The following is a 13,503-nucleotide window of genomic DNA, read 5'->3' on the forward strand; positions in this document are numbered from 1 at the left end:
ACTGCATTTCACAAATGTCTGAATTCAGCCATATATTCTAAGACGGTTGACCCCCCCTTACTATGAGATTAACTCACCAATAGGATACGTCATAAATAACTGATGATCACTTCTCCGTGAGTGGAGCAGTAGTCACACATTCGAGACTGCGTTCGTTCATCTCTATGGGATTGATAAAAATAGTTGAGTATTGCACTGAGCTATCTCAGTCTTAGATCGGAAGTGCACATACTCCTTCCTTGCTACATTCAATTGGGGGGCACTGGACCGCCCTACTTGAGAGTCTAAAAATTCGATCAGCAACTTATCAGTTAGTTTTCAACTTTGGGGTAACCACTTTAATGTTGCACGGACACAGGTGGTCACGTAGCTTTATTCCACATGGATCACTCTGACAGATGTTTTCGTGTTCCTCTATTAGTATTCTCGGCGTCACTCACGTTTTTACAGCAATCCGTCATCCGGCAGGTACCGAGACTTGGATAATATACTTATCCAGGATTATTGTCCCCGGCTATTTATAGGACGGTTCTTCTTAATCATTTCACCGAGACATTTGCTTGCAGTCATTCTTAATTCGGTTTTGGACACTTGAATCCTGATTTAGCCAATCACCGGCGAGGAGACTTTACAATCCTGTTTAATCCTATAGAGGGATTTATTAATCTCAGTAAGGGATTGCCACCATCCTCCGTCTAGAAAATACCTGCCTCAGCAGACCCGTGCCCCGGTCACATATGTTTGATGTTAAAAGTTCAAAGCTACTTAATCCTGGCCAAGTATCAGAGATACGGACACCTGTCAATCACTTGGCGGGGTGGGGGGGAAGGGCGACACAAGTATACGGAAGTTCATTTATGCATTTTTGTTCATCCAGGACTGCCTGGTTCTTGAATACAAAGCTATCAACTCTGATAATTATATGGACAGAGCCGTAAGAAAGGTAAGTAACACTAAAGGGTATGTGCCTATGGGTCAGATTGAAAAAAAGGGTGCTGTTCTTATTTTACTAACATTCCAAATGGTAACCAGCACTCACATCATCTTAAAATAATTGTTTTATTGATCCAGTAGTATAAAAGGCACAAGAAGCTGTTGAACACAGCAACACAATAGACAGAAACGTAATATACTCTGTGCTCCCAGGCAACATGTTTTAGGCCTACATGGTCCTTCGTCAAGCCTTTGCAAAGGACCATGCAGGTCTGAGACGTTGCCTGGGAGTGCAGTGGATATTTCTTTTTAAGAAGATGTGACTGCCGGCTATCTTTTGGACTGTTGCTATTACTGGAGTATTTTGCCGTGAACCCGGACAGGTGAACTGATTGCTCCTTTTCCACATGTTCTTTTTTTTTTTACTGTTTAAAGGGAACCTGTCACCCCCTCCCAGGCGTTTTTAAGTAAAAGTGCCACCTTGTGCAGCACTAATGCTGCATTCTGTCAAGGTGGCTCTTTTATTTAGGGTACCTTCCACCACAGAAATAAGTGTTTTTAAAATTTGTCTGACATACCAGAAGTTTGTCAAAATCGCATCCAGCCCCCTACAGAAAAATGCTGAGGTTTTTTTTCTCGAATGCAAAAAATAAACGACTGAATGAGACAAAGTCATAAAGATGGCAGATTGCTTAGCACAAGAGGTAAGGGAGGATAAGCATTTTTTCTTATAAAATGCCAGCCAAGTCACATGCCAGCCAAGGTCACTAATTAATATGGAGAGGGACAGTGATCTTATGTTTATAGGAGCTTCCAAAAAGATATTGGGGAAAAGCAGGATTTGGGGGTATAATTAAGATTCCCATCGGTTTTGGAATATAGCATGCCCACTTGGCAGGGAAATGGCTGAGAAATGCTGATGTCTCTGCACTAGGGCCAGTTTTAGGGAAAAGAAGCCCTTACGCTACAGATTCCTCTTCTATACCTGCTAATAACATGGGCTCAAAGTAAGCAGAAACCCCTCCATCTCCCACTGATCGGACCTGGACCCCCATAGGTACAATGACCAGCGAGAGTTTTCTCCCGGCCTACACAGTGATCCATGTGCCGGGTTGTGTATGTTCCCTGTTCTACACTGCAGTTAATGCAGGGTGGGACCGAATTAAAGAATTGGGTTGTGGGAGAACAATTACACAAAAACCTAATTATTAGGTCACATCACATTACTCCTGAAGAAATCAGAGCACTTGGAAAGTAGAGCAGAAGAGAATCTTTTTAACTCCTTCTGTTACAGTGAACTGCTAACACAAAGTCCCCCTTTGCCGATGCACTAATACTACTTTTTTTTTCTTGTCACTTCATTTCTCTTTACAAAAACATACTGTACTTACTGTAGTCTATGGGAAACTTCACATGTCCCTGTTTTTTGTGAACTGAGTGTCCAAAAAAAATATCAAATATGACTTTTTTTTTTTTAATCTAAGTTACAGATCAATTACCCGTACATGTCTATGAGTCCGTGAAAAATCACTGACAACATATGGACGACATCTCGTACGTGAAAAAAGCATATGTCTGAATGGACCCTTAGGGTGGCCATACACCTTTGATTGCTGTTGGCCGAATGCTCATCCCCTGCTCTCCCATATATTTTCCCTTTCAGATCGGTCAAATGTTCACATGTTTTCAATGGAAGAGGAGAAATATCTGCTGCAGTACTCCTTGGAGCGTGTAATTCGGACTTGTGCTATCTGATTTTTAACCAGACAGCACACTGACCCATATCGTTATTACATAAGAGCTGTTCAGATGAACACTTTTTCTCTAGGTCTAGATGATAAAAAAAATACAGCATGCACTACCTTCATCGAGTTTCGGATGAGACTTTCACATTCAATTCTATGGGTGTGAGAACAAAATCGGATCTCACACGGACCATCAGTCGCATCTGACCTTTCATGGATACATTTTCTAGTTTAAACCTAAGAAACTGTATGTGATCATGTAGTTAATATTAAAGTAGTTGTATGAAAATAGCACAGATAGCAAATGAATGGATGTGAAAAAGCGGACACACAGAGATCAAAATCTGATGAGAATTATGCCAAAAAGTCAGAGTTTTTGGATGAAACACGGGTGATTTTTCATACGCTTGTCTGCAGGCATCATTAGTGCTGGCTTATCTCATGAGAAAATAAAGGATTGGGCATGTTGAAATCTAGCATGCACAACCCTTTTGTTCCCCATCATCTGCTATTGAGGAAGGTCTGCCAATTTTGCCATATCTGAGCCGTCCATATGGGCTAGAGATGTGTACGTGTATATTACTAATTTGGATTCGGCAAGTGGTACCGCTTGCCGAAAGTGTACCTAGGTTTGGACAACCATTTTCAAGTCTCCGTATGTGTATATTTCCTGGATAATTTGGGTCATTGCACCAAAATAATATGCCCACCCTTTTGATGTATTCTTTATACTGATCATTTACATTACATAGATGTTACAGGAGCTTTCCACCACTGTTTTTGTAAACCTTCTAGAGGAAAAGGAAAGTTTACAAAATTTGAGTTTCTCTGAAACCCCCTGCTCCAGCACCTCCACTCTGGTGGTCTTCCTCAGGACCAGAAGTGATAACATCCAGCCGAATAAGACACCGATCTGCTGAGGACACTGATTGACGGTTGAGACATCATCCCTCTGGATTTCAGGTTTTCAGAAACCATAGTACCGCAGCTGTGATGTAGATTTCATGAAGAAGCCGGATATATTTCCCTACATTACAAGCTCTCGGACCGGCTCTTATCTCACTTCTGAGTCACTGTTCACACAACACAAATGTTTGGTGTAAACAGAAACCGAAAGCGCATAAACATGAAGGTAGCAATAGAGTCAGCTTGTGATCTGTACACACGGAGCATAGATCGAGCGTGTACACCAAATACAAGACGCGGACAAGGGCCAATTCTCCATATATCACTGTATACAGTGGTATATCACAAGGTATTTATTTCTGTATACAATGTATCCAACGTACAATAATACTCAGAAAGTAATAACTCCATCAAGAGATAGAAGGTGAAAGGTCTCAGAGGATATGTCTGCTCTTAAAGGATGAGTCTCCCTAATATGACAACAACCCCTTTTCTGTATGCTCACCTATTAGGAGCCAAAGAGATCTAAAGGGGTAATGTTTCTCCTTGTGGAGTGTGACAAGCCAGGCCTGGCATGTCAGCGTGAGGAGACTTAAGCCCCCGTTACACACTGCGATATCGCTAACAATATCGCTGTAAAGTCACCGATTTTGTGACGTTGCAGCGATATTGCTAGTGATATCGCTATGTCTGATACTTACCTCCGACCGGCTCCCCCGCTGGTTATCGCTGATCACGCAAGAAGCTGCTGAATCATTCCTCGTCGGCCACTTCCTGCGGCGCTTCCTGCTGTGACGACGAGCGACGCGTGGAGCCGGGCGGGAGGACGCAGGATCGCCGCGTCTGACAGGTAAGTAGCGATCCCCGTCCCCAGCGATGTCGCTGGTGAGATCTGCCTGAGTGGCAGCTCACTAGCGACCACCTAGCGATGCACCAGCGATCCTGACCGCGTCATATCGCTAGTCGGGATCGCTAGTGCATCGCTAGGTGTAACGGTACCCTTATACGCCTTCTTATAAATTAAATATGCAAATTGTCTCTTCAGAGAAAAAAGGACTTTAACTGTAATATCACCTAAAGGAAGTAGCAATCTTGTACCATGCCAAATGACTTGGGATAAAAGCCAAACCAGAATCTCAATTTGTAGACATTGTTTTGGGCTGTTGCTCCTCATCAGTGCAAAGTATGAAATCTGATTTGGCTAGGTGAGTGGCTTAAGACTGGGATCTAAGGGGTAAGGTTTCTCCTTGTGGAGAGTGAGAAGCCAAGCCTGGCATGTCACAGAGAGGAGGTTTATACGCCATTCATGCTCCTCTGGACCGTCACTGAAAATTACTTTATCCTAAGTAGCATGGCAAAGCTCTTTAAAGGGTCCATACTGACTTTTAGGCTAGGATATCTTCACACGATGTGTTTTTGCTACTTTTGTTTTTGTTTGCTGCACAAAAAGCAAAAAACATGAATCAACTTCCTTAGGTTTTTGCACCAAAAACGCAGGAAAAACTGATATACCTGTGTTTTTGCCCTTCCCATTGTTTCCTATGGGTGAAAAATGCTGTAAATATTCTGAAAGAAGTGACACACAGCAATTTTCCAAATCAGTCAGGAATAAAAAAATATTGTGTGTGCGTGAGATTTCTGAAATCTCATAGTCTTTGCTCGTACTGTAAAACGCAGCTTAAAATTAAGGCCGGAGTCACACTGGCGAGGAATACGGGTGCGTGAGAGGCGCAAAAAGCACGCATTAGACACGGACCAATGATTCTCAATGGGGTCACTTGCACCAGCCGTATATTTCTCCTCAGTATCCTACGCTCCGTGCCACTCGCAGCATCCTGCGATTGTCAGCGTACTACGCCCGTAATACGCCAATGCAAGTCTATGGGTGCGCAAAAAATACGGATTACACACGGAGCACACATGTGACCTGCGAGAAATACGCACCAGGTGTCTTTTAGCAAAGGCGGCAATTCAGTGCACGATACAGTAAACTCATACTGTCAGGTTTAATAAAGAAACGAAAGAATAGATATAGACACATAGAATACATATATATATATATATATCTATGCACTCTATGTGTCTATATCTATTCTTTCATTTCTTTATTAAAACTGTCATAGGGCTCCATTATATGTCCATTTTGCAAGCCTGCGAGAAAATCTCACCATACGGATGCCATACGGATTACATACTGAAGCTTACATGCGCAAAATACGCGACCACACCTTGATTACGGATGACATACGGAGCACTGTTTAGGGGTCTGTCATCCGTATTACGCATGTAAAATACTGACCGTATTTTACGCAGGTTAGTGTGACTCCAGCCTAACATAAAAAGGGACCCTGCAAAAAACGCAACGTGTGAACATAGCCTTAGGATTGCTACTTCCAATAGGTGACCTCAGGACACATCCGGATGAATCTTTCCTCACAAATTTGTCTGGTTTGTGTCTGTTGTTACTCTTAGTAATTGTATTACACAAACACATAAAGCCGCGGAAGCGGTGCTGTATACACACGCCCTGACCAATGATTGCCATGGTCCCTCATCTGGCATGTGTACATAGCACCGTTGTTGTAATTGCTCGGTCTTTGTTTATTGTTTGCCAATTCGAGATTTAGGAAGTGTGGTGAATGATAGTGGCCTGGTGTGTCCATCTGTACCATGGACACTGAATGTGCATGTAAAGGCCCCGTCACACACCGCGAGATCGATAGCGAGATCGCTGATTTTGTGATGCATCAGCAATCTCGCCAGCAAGATCGCTGTGTGTGGCACGCATCAGTGACCGCCCCCCCCCACCCGCCGGGTATCGCTGATTGTGCATGAATGTCCTGGGCCGTTTTTTGATCATTAGTCTCCCGCTGGCCAGCACGCATCGCTGCGTGTGGCAGCTGGAGAGCAACGATCAGCGAGCTCCCAGCAGTGTAAGCAGACGCTGGGAGCTGGTATCCAAGGTAAATATCGGGTAACTAAGCGCACGCCGTCACATAGTTACCCGCTGTGTACCTTGGCTACCTGCGTGCTTGCGTAGGGAGCTGGTAACCAAGGTACACAGCGGCTAACTAAGTGACGCGCGCCGCTTAGTTACCTGCTGTGTACCTTAGATACCAGCTCCCAGCACCAGCACGCAGGTATCTAAGGTACACAGTGGGTAACTAAGCAACGCATGCTCTTAGTTACCCGATATTTACCTTAGATACCAGCATCCTCGCTGGTCCTGATCGCTGGTGAGTCTGCCTGTTTGGCAGCTCACCAGCGATCATGTAGCGAGGCACCAGCGATCCTGACAAGGTTGTATCGTTGTCAGGATCACTGGTGCATCGTTTACACCAGATGCTCTTTTCAGTCTCACCTGGATGTAGTTTTGCAGCCAGATGAGAATATTGTGGATCCCAGCAGAGAGACCCTCACCCACCTAGCAATCATCACCAATACAGAGGGCTGCCATACCCCTATAAATATGTACAGTTGTGTTCTGCACATGTATAGCTTTGGTTCCACTCGGAAGGAAGTGGGGCCTAATTTTTTTTCGTTTACCCATAGATTTGCGTTTGGATCTATATTGGACATGTTTCCGCAGTTTTGCAGGGAACGTTTTTTCTATGATCATCTGAATGGCCCCATTCACTATTATAGGTACGAGTGGTGAAAAACACGAATGGCAATGATGTGTGAATGAGGCCTTAATCTTACGAGTCTAAAACCTAGGGTAACTTTTATCTAACAGGATCAGCGGATGCCTAAGGGGTCTCCAGAGCCCTACCAGACCACCCTTATTAGTTCAGCATGCCCACATAGTGTGTATAACAAAGGTCGCTTTAATAAAAAGACACTTGGCTATTGACATTGGGCACTTTTTATGTCTCCGTCAGATTTTCCTCCTCTCCAGCCTTGGGTTGAGGATCTTATCTGTATCTGGCTTCTGCATGTGGGCATCACAAGTATGGCTGCACAAAGGAGCAGTTGTGATGACATATGGGCGCATTAGAATATATTCATGAGCACTGGCCGCCCACGTCATCCGCTGAAATTAGCCCCGGAGGTGTCTCAGTCCACGGTGTACTATAAGTGTATGTAGGGGAAAGGCATACGTTAGCTATGGGTTGCAGTCTCGCCTTAGAACCATTGCCGACATTTATGGGGTTCTCACAATGGGGAGATCTGGCCGCATGTCATCTTCTCATCATTGCGTCATAGGTTTTCCAGCTCTGTCAATGCAAATGTTCGAATCCATTAGGAGCTAAACACGTGGCTGGAGGAAGGAGTTAATCATATTCTTTGTTACATTTTGTACCCCCCTTTCATTTCCTTGCTAGCAGACGGGGACACATAAATATTAATGTGTGTCCCGAGGCTCGGGGACGTGATGATTAGTTTTCACATTGGGGAGGAGAGTGGGTTGTGTTCGGCTGGTGGACACACGAGTTGCTGAGATTGCATTAATTCATTGTCTCCTCCTGATCATCGCCGAATGCTTGGATATGCGATATATAGTCTGCAAGCTGTGACACCTACAACACGTAGAACTACAACTCCCAGCACCACCTGTGGCCGATTTAAAGATTACTACACTAGGGGTTATCAAAGATGATCTCCAGTGGGGAGATCTAAATGGTCAACAGTATTTGCATAAATCAATAATACAGGTGAATTAAGCTCCTTTGTCCTCTTATGAGACACTTCTTCCTCACCTCCAGTGCCTTCTAAATGTATCATTCATTCTGAAACACTGCTATTATCTATCTAGGGCAACAGGAGACGCTGAGAGGTCAGAGTCCATAGAGAGCACATGGGGAGGAGTACAGAGAGAGTTTGTGCTGCTTCCTTCTAGTAAGTTTATCTATCCCCTACTGCTGGATTCACAGCTACACTGCTCAGTAACGCTGAACATTATCCTCAATCTGGCTGCTTTTGTATCTGTGGTACATAAAAACAGGAGATATGAGAACCCTGAGTTATTTGAAGAGGTGTTAGGGGCTTAAAATCCACTGTCCTGTATGGATATTGCTTTTTACACTAAAATTGGCGCTGCAGATAATTCAGGGATGGTGGTAGTTAAGGACCTGATCAGACAGGGTCGCAGACGTTCTATACAGTGATTCACAGGTGACAACATTACTCATTGGAGTCGCTCTCATTCATTTTTTTCTTCAAGCTTCTTCCAGCCACAACTGTCGTCTGCATAGTGTGCTGTTCAGTGCCCACTATTGCTGTGCTGCATAAAAAGCTCTGGCAAAAATTAAGAGACCATTTCCAAATGTTCAGTTTGTCTGATTTTTCTCTTTATAGGTATATTTTTGAGTAAAATGTTAATTGTTCTTTTAGTCTTCAAACTTCTGACATGTCTCTGAATTTCTAAGCACTAAGTTTTGTTTTTTGTTTTTCAAAAGGAGAAATGGTCATAATTTAAAAAAAAACAAAACAAAATAGTGCTGTCAGACCTCAAATAATGCTAAGAAAACGAGTTCGTAATCATTTAGAAACAACAATACTAATGTTTTAACTCGGGAAGAGCTCAGAAATCAATATTTTGTGGAATAACGATGATTTATAATCACAGCTTTCATGCGTCTTGGCATGCTTTCCACCAGTCTTTCACACTGCTTTTGGGTGACCTTAGGCCACTCCTGGTACAAAAATGTAAGCAGTTCTTCTTTGTTTGATGGCTTGTGACTATCCATCTTCCTCTTGATTACATTCCAGAGGTTTTCAATGGGATTCAGGTCTGGAGATTGGGCTGCCCATGGCAGAGATTTGATGTGGTGGTCTCTTAATTTTTGCCAGAGCTGTAGATAATGGGAGTCATTACTATATAGTTACCCCCGTAAGCAGTACTGACACACATGTAGTGTGCTGCAGATATGTGTTCAGCCGAACCTCTATCCAGGGTTCTTGATGCTTATCGTGTGTAGAAGAAACCACGACCCTGAGACCCCCTCATGAACGCCACCTTCCATCATTTGTACTAGTGGCGCAGGGTATGAGCACTGTGGTCCAGGGTGACATTGACTCCTTAGGTGCCATCTATATGGTGGTATATGGTGGTATTAGTGTATGGAGTGTGGTAGGTATGGTGTATGGTAGCACTTACGGTATGAGATGACGTGTGCAGCGTATATAGGAGTATTCATGTGTATGGCGGTATTAGTGTATGGAGTGTGGTAGGTATGGTGCATGGTAGCACTTACGGTATGAGATGACGTGTGCAGCGTATATAGGAGTATTCATGTGTATGGCGGTATTAGTGTATGTAGTGTGGTAGGTATGGTGTATGGTAGCACATACGGTATGAGATGACGTGTGCAGTGTATATAGGAGTATTCATGTGTATGGTGGTATTAGTGTATGTAGTGTGGTAGGTATGGTGCATGGTAGCACATACGGTATGAGATGACGTGTGCAGCGTATATAGGAGTATTCATGTGTATGGTGGTATTAGTGTATGTAGTGTGGTAGGTATGGTGCATGGTAGCACATACGGTATGAGATGACGTGTGCAGCGTATATAGGAGTATTCATGTGTATGGTGGTATTAGTGTATGTAGTGTGGTAGGTATGGTGCATGGTAGCACATACGGTATGAGATGACGTGTGCAGCGTATATAGGAGTATTCATGTGTATGGTGGTATTAGTGTATGTAGTGTGGTAGGTATGGTGCATGGTAGCACATACGGTATGAGATGACGTGTGCAGTGTATATAGGAGTATTCATGTGTATGGTGGTATTAGTGTATGTAGTGTGGTAGGTATGGTGTATGGTAGCACATACGGTATGAGATGACGTGTGCAGTATATATAGGAGTATTCATGTGTATGGTGGTATTAGTGTATGTAGTGTGGTAGGTATGGTGTATGGTAGCACATACGGTATGAGATGACGTGTGCAGCGTATATAGGAGTATTCATGTGTATGGTGGTATTAGTGTATGTAGTGTGGTAGGTATGGTGCATGGTAGCACATACGGTATGAGATGACATGTGCAGTGTATATAGGAGTATTCATGTGTATGGTGGTATTAGTGTATGTAGTGTGGTAGGTATGGTGTATGGTAGCACATACGGTATGAGATGACGTGTGCAGTGTATATAGGAGTATTCATGTGTATGGTGGTATTAGTGTATGTAGTGTGGTAGGTATGGTGTATGGTAGCACATACGGTATGAGATGACGTGTGCAGTGTATATAGGAGTATTCATGTGTATGGTGGTATTAGTGTATGTAGTGTGGTAGGTATGGTGTATGGTAGCACATACGGTATGAGATGACGTGTGCAGCGTATATAGGAGTATTCATGTGTATGGCGGTATTAGTGTATGTAGTGTGGTAGGTATGGTGTATGGTAGCACATACGGTATGAGATGACGTGTGCAGTGTATATAGGAGTATTCATGTGTATGGTGGTATTAGTGTATGTAGTGTGGTAGGTATGGTGTATGGTAGCACATACGGTATGAGATGACGTGTGCAGTGTATATAGGAGTATTCATGTGTATGGTGGTATTAGTGTATGTAGTGTGGTAGGTATGGTGTATGGTAGCACATACGGTATGAGATGACGTGTATTCATGTGTATGGTGGTATTAGTGTATGTAGTGTGGTAGGTATGGTGTATGGTAGCACATACGGTATGAGATGACGTGTGCAGCGTATATAGGAGTGTTCATGTGTATGGCGGTATTAGTGTATGGAGTGTGGTAGCACATACGGTATGAGATGACGTGTGCAGTGTATATAGGAGTATTCATGTGTATGGTGGTATTAGTGTATGTAGTGTGGTAGGTATGGTGTATGGTAGCACATACGGTATGAGATGACGTGTATTCATGTGTATGGTGGTATTAGTGTATGTAGTGTGGTAGGTATGGTGTATGGTAGCACATACGGTATGAGATGACGTGTGCAGCGTATATAGGAGTGTTCATGTGTATGGCGGTATTAGTGTATGTAGTGTGGTAGGTATGGTGTATGGTAGCACATACGGTATGAGATGACGTGTGCAGCGTATATAGGAGTGTTCATGTGTATGGCGGTATTAGTGTATGTAGTGTGGTAGGTATGGTGTATGGTAGCACATATGGTATGAGATGACATGTGCAGCGTATATAGGAGTATTCATGTGTATGGTGGTATTAGTGTATGTAGTGTGGTAGGTATGGTGTATGGTAGCACATATGGTATGAGATGACGTGTGCAGCGTATATAGGAGTATTCATGTGTATGGCGGTATTAGTGTATGGAGTGTGGTAGGTATGGTGCATGGTAGCACATACGGTATGAGATGACGTGTGCAGCGTATATAGGAGTGTTCATGTGTATGGCGGTATTAGTGTATGGAGTGTGGTAGGTATGGTGCATGGTAGCACATACGGTATGAGATGACGTGTGCAGCGTATATAGGAGTATTCATGTGTATGGCGGTATTAGTGTATGTAGTGTGGTAGGTATGGTGCATGGTAGCACATACGGTATGAGATGACGTGTGCAGTGTATATAGGAGTATTCATGTGTATGGCGGTATTAGTGTATGTAGTGTGGTAGGTATGGTGCATGGTAGCACATACGGTATGAGATGACGTGTGCAGTGTATATAGGAGTATTCATGTGTATGGCGGTATTAGTGTATGTAGTGTGGTAGGTATGGTGTATGGTAGCACATACGGTATGAGATGACGTGTATTCATGTGTATGGCGGTATTAGTGTATGGAGTGTGGTAGGTATGGTGTATGGTAGCACATACGGTATGAGATGACGTGTGCAGCGTATATAGGAGTGTTCATGTGTATGGCGGTATTAGTGTATGGAGTGTGGTAGGTATGGTGCATGGTAGCACATACGGTATGAGATGACGTGTGCAGCGTATATAGGAGTATTCATGTGTATGGCGGTATTAGTGTATGTAGTGTGGTAGGTATGGTGCATGGTAGCACATACGGTATGAGATGACGTGTGCAGTGTATATAGGAGTATTCATGTGTATGGCGGTATTAGTGTATGTAGTGTGGTAGGTATGGTGCATGGTAGCACATACGGTATGAGATGACGTGTGCAGTGTATATAGGAGTATTCATGTGTATGGCGGTATTAGTGTATGTAGTGTGGTAGGTATGGTGCATGGTAGCACATACGGTATGAGATGACGTGTGCAGTGTATATAGGAGTATTCATGTGTATGGCGGTATTAGTGTATGTAGTGTGGTAGGTATGGTGCATGGTAGCACATACGGTATGAGATGACGTGTGCAGTGTATATAGGAGTATTCATGTGTATGGCGGTATTAGTGTATGTAGTGTGGTAGGTATGGTGCATGGTAGCACATACGGTATGAGATGACGTGTGCAGTGTATATAGGAGTATTCATGTGTATGGCGGTATTAGTGTATGTAGTGTGGTAGGTATGGTGCATGGTAGCACATACGGTATGAGATGACGTGTGCAGCGTATATAGGAGTGTTCATGTGTATGGCGGTATTAGTGTATGGAGTGAGGGTATATAGAGGGCAGTATTGTGTATGCTGTAGGTGTAGAGACATATAATGGGGCTGCAGGTTATTGCACCGTCCCCGGGCTTTGCATTGTGATGAGAGGAAGGGGAGCTGGAGTCAGTCATGCAGTGACATCTGGGCCCCGCGCTCACACCGGGGGAGCCACGTCCATCAGTCGGCTGCCTGCTCCGGGACAATAGCAGGCAGAGTCACGGTCGCTGCTGGCGGCTCCTCTCCGGTTCGCGTTCTCTGTGTTTGGCTTCCACAGTCAGCTGACGGTGTGGCGTCCCAGAACCTGAGCTGCCCGGGGACCATTCACCTGAGCGTCTCCCCATCCTCATCCGGAGCTGGGGGCCTGACAACAGCAGCTATTCCTATCCGCTCCACACCTGTGATAACGGGCTTCTCTGGCTGCACGGTAAGA

General features: G+C 44.0%; 1 protein-coding gene across 3 annotated transcripts in view; it reads left to right on the forward strand.

Moving 5' to 3' along the window:
- The window catches only part of MIB2 (MIB E3 ubiquitin protein ligase 2), a 124,065-nt gene that overhangs the window by 18,808 nt on the left and 91,754 nt on the right, over positions 1-13,503 (forward strand). Inside the window, exon 2 of one of the 3 annotated variants that reach the window (XM_073585468.1) lies at positions 878-943. The exons of the other annotated variants lie outside the window; for them this stretch is intronic. The gene's annotated coding sequence lies outside the window, so the exon portion shown is untranslated. The remainder of the gene's footprint in view (positions 1-877; positions 944-13,503) is intronic. 3 annotated transcript variants of the gene reach the window in all.

Source organism: Dendrobates tinctorius, unplaced genomic scaffold (assembly GCF_039654945.1).
Source record: "Dendrobates tinctorius isolate UK_male_01 unplaced genomic scaffold, ASM3965494v1 ptg000086l, whole genome shotgun sequence".
Lineage (NCBI taxonomy): Eukaryota > Metazoa > Chordata > Amphibia > Anura > Dendrobatidae > Dendrobates > Dendrobates tinctorius.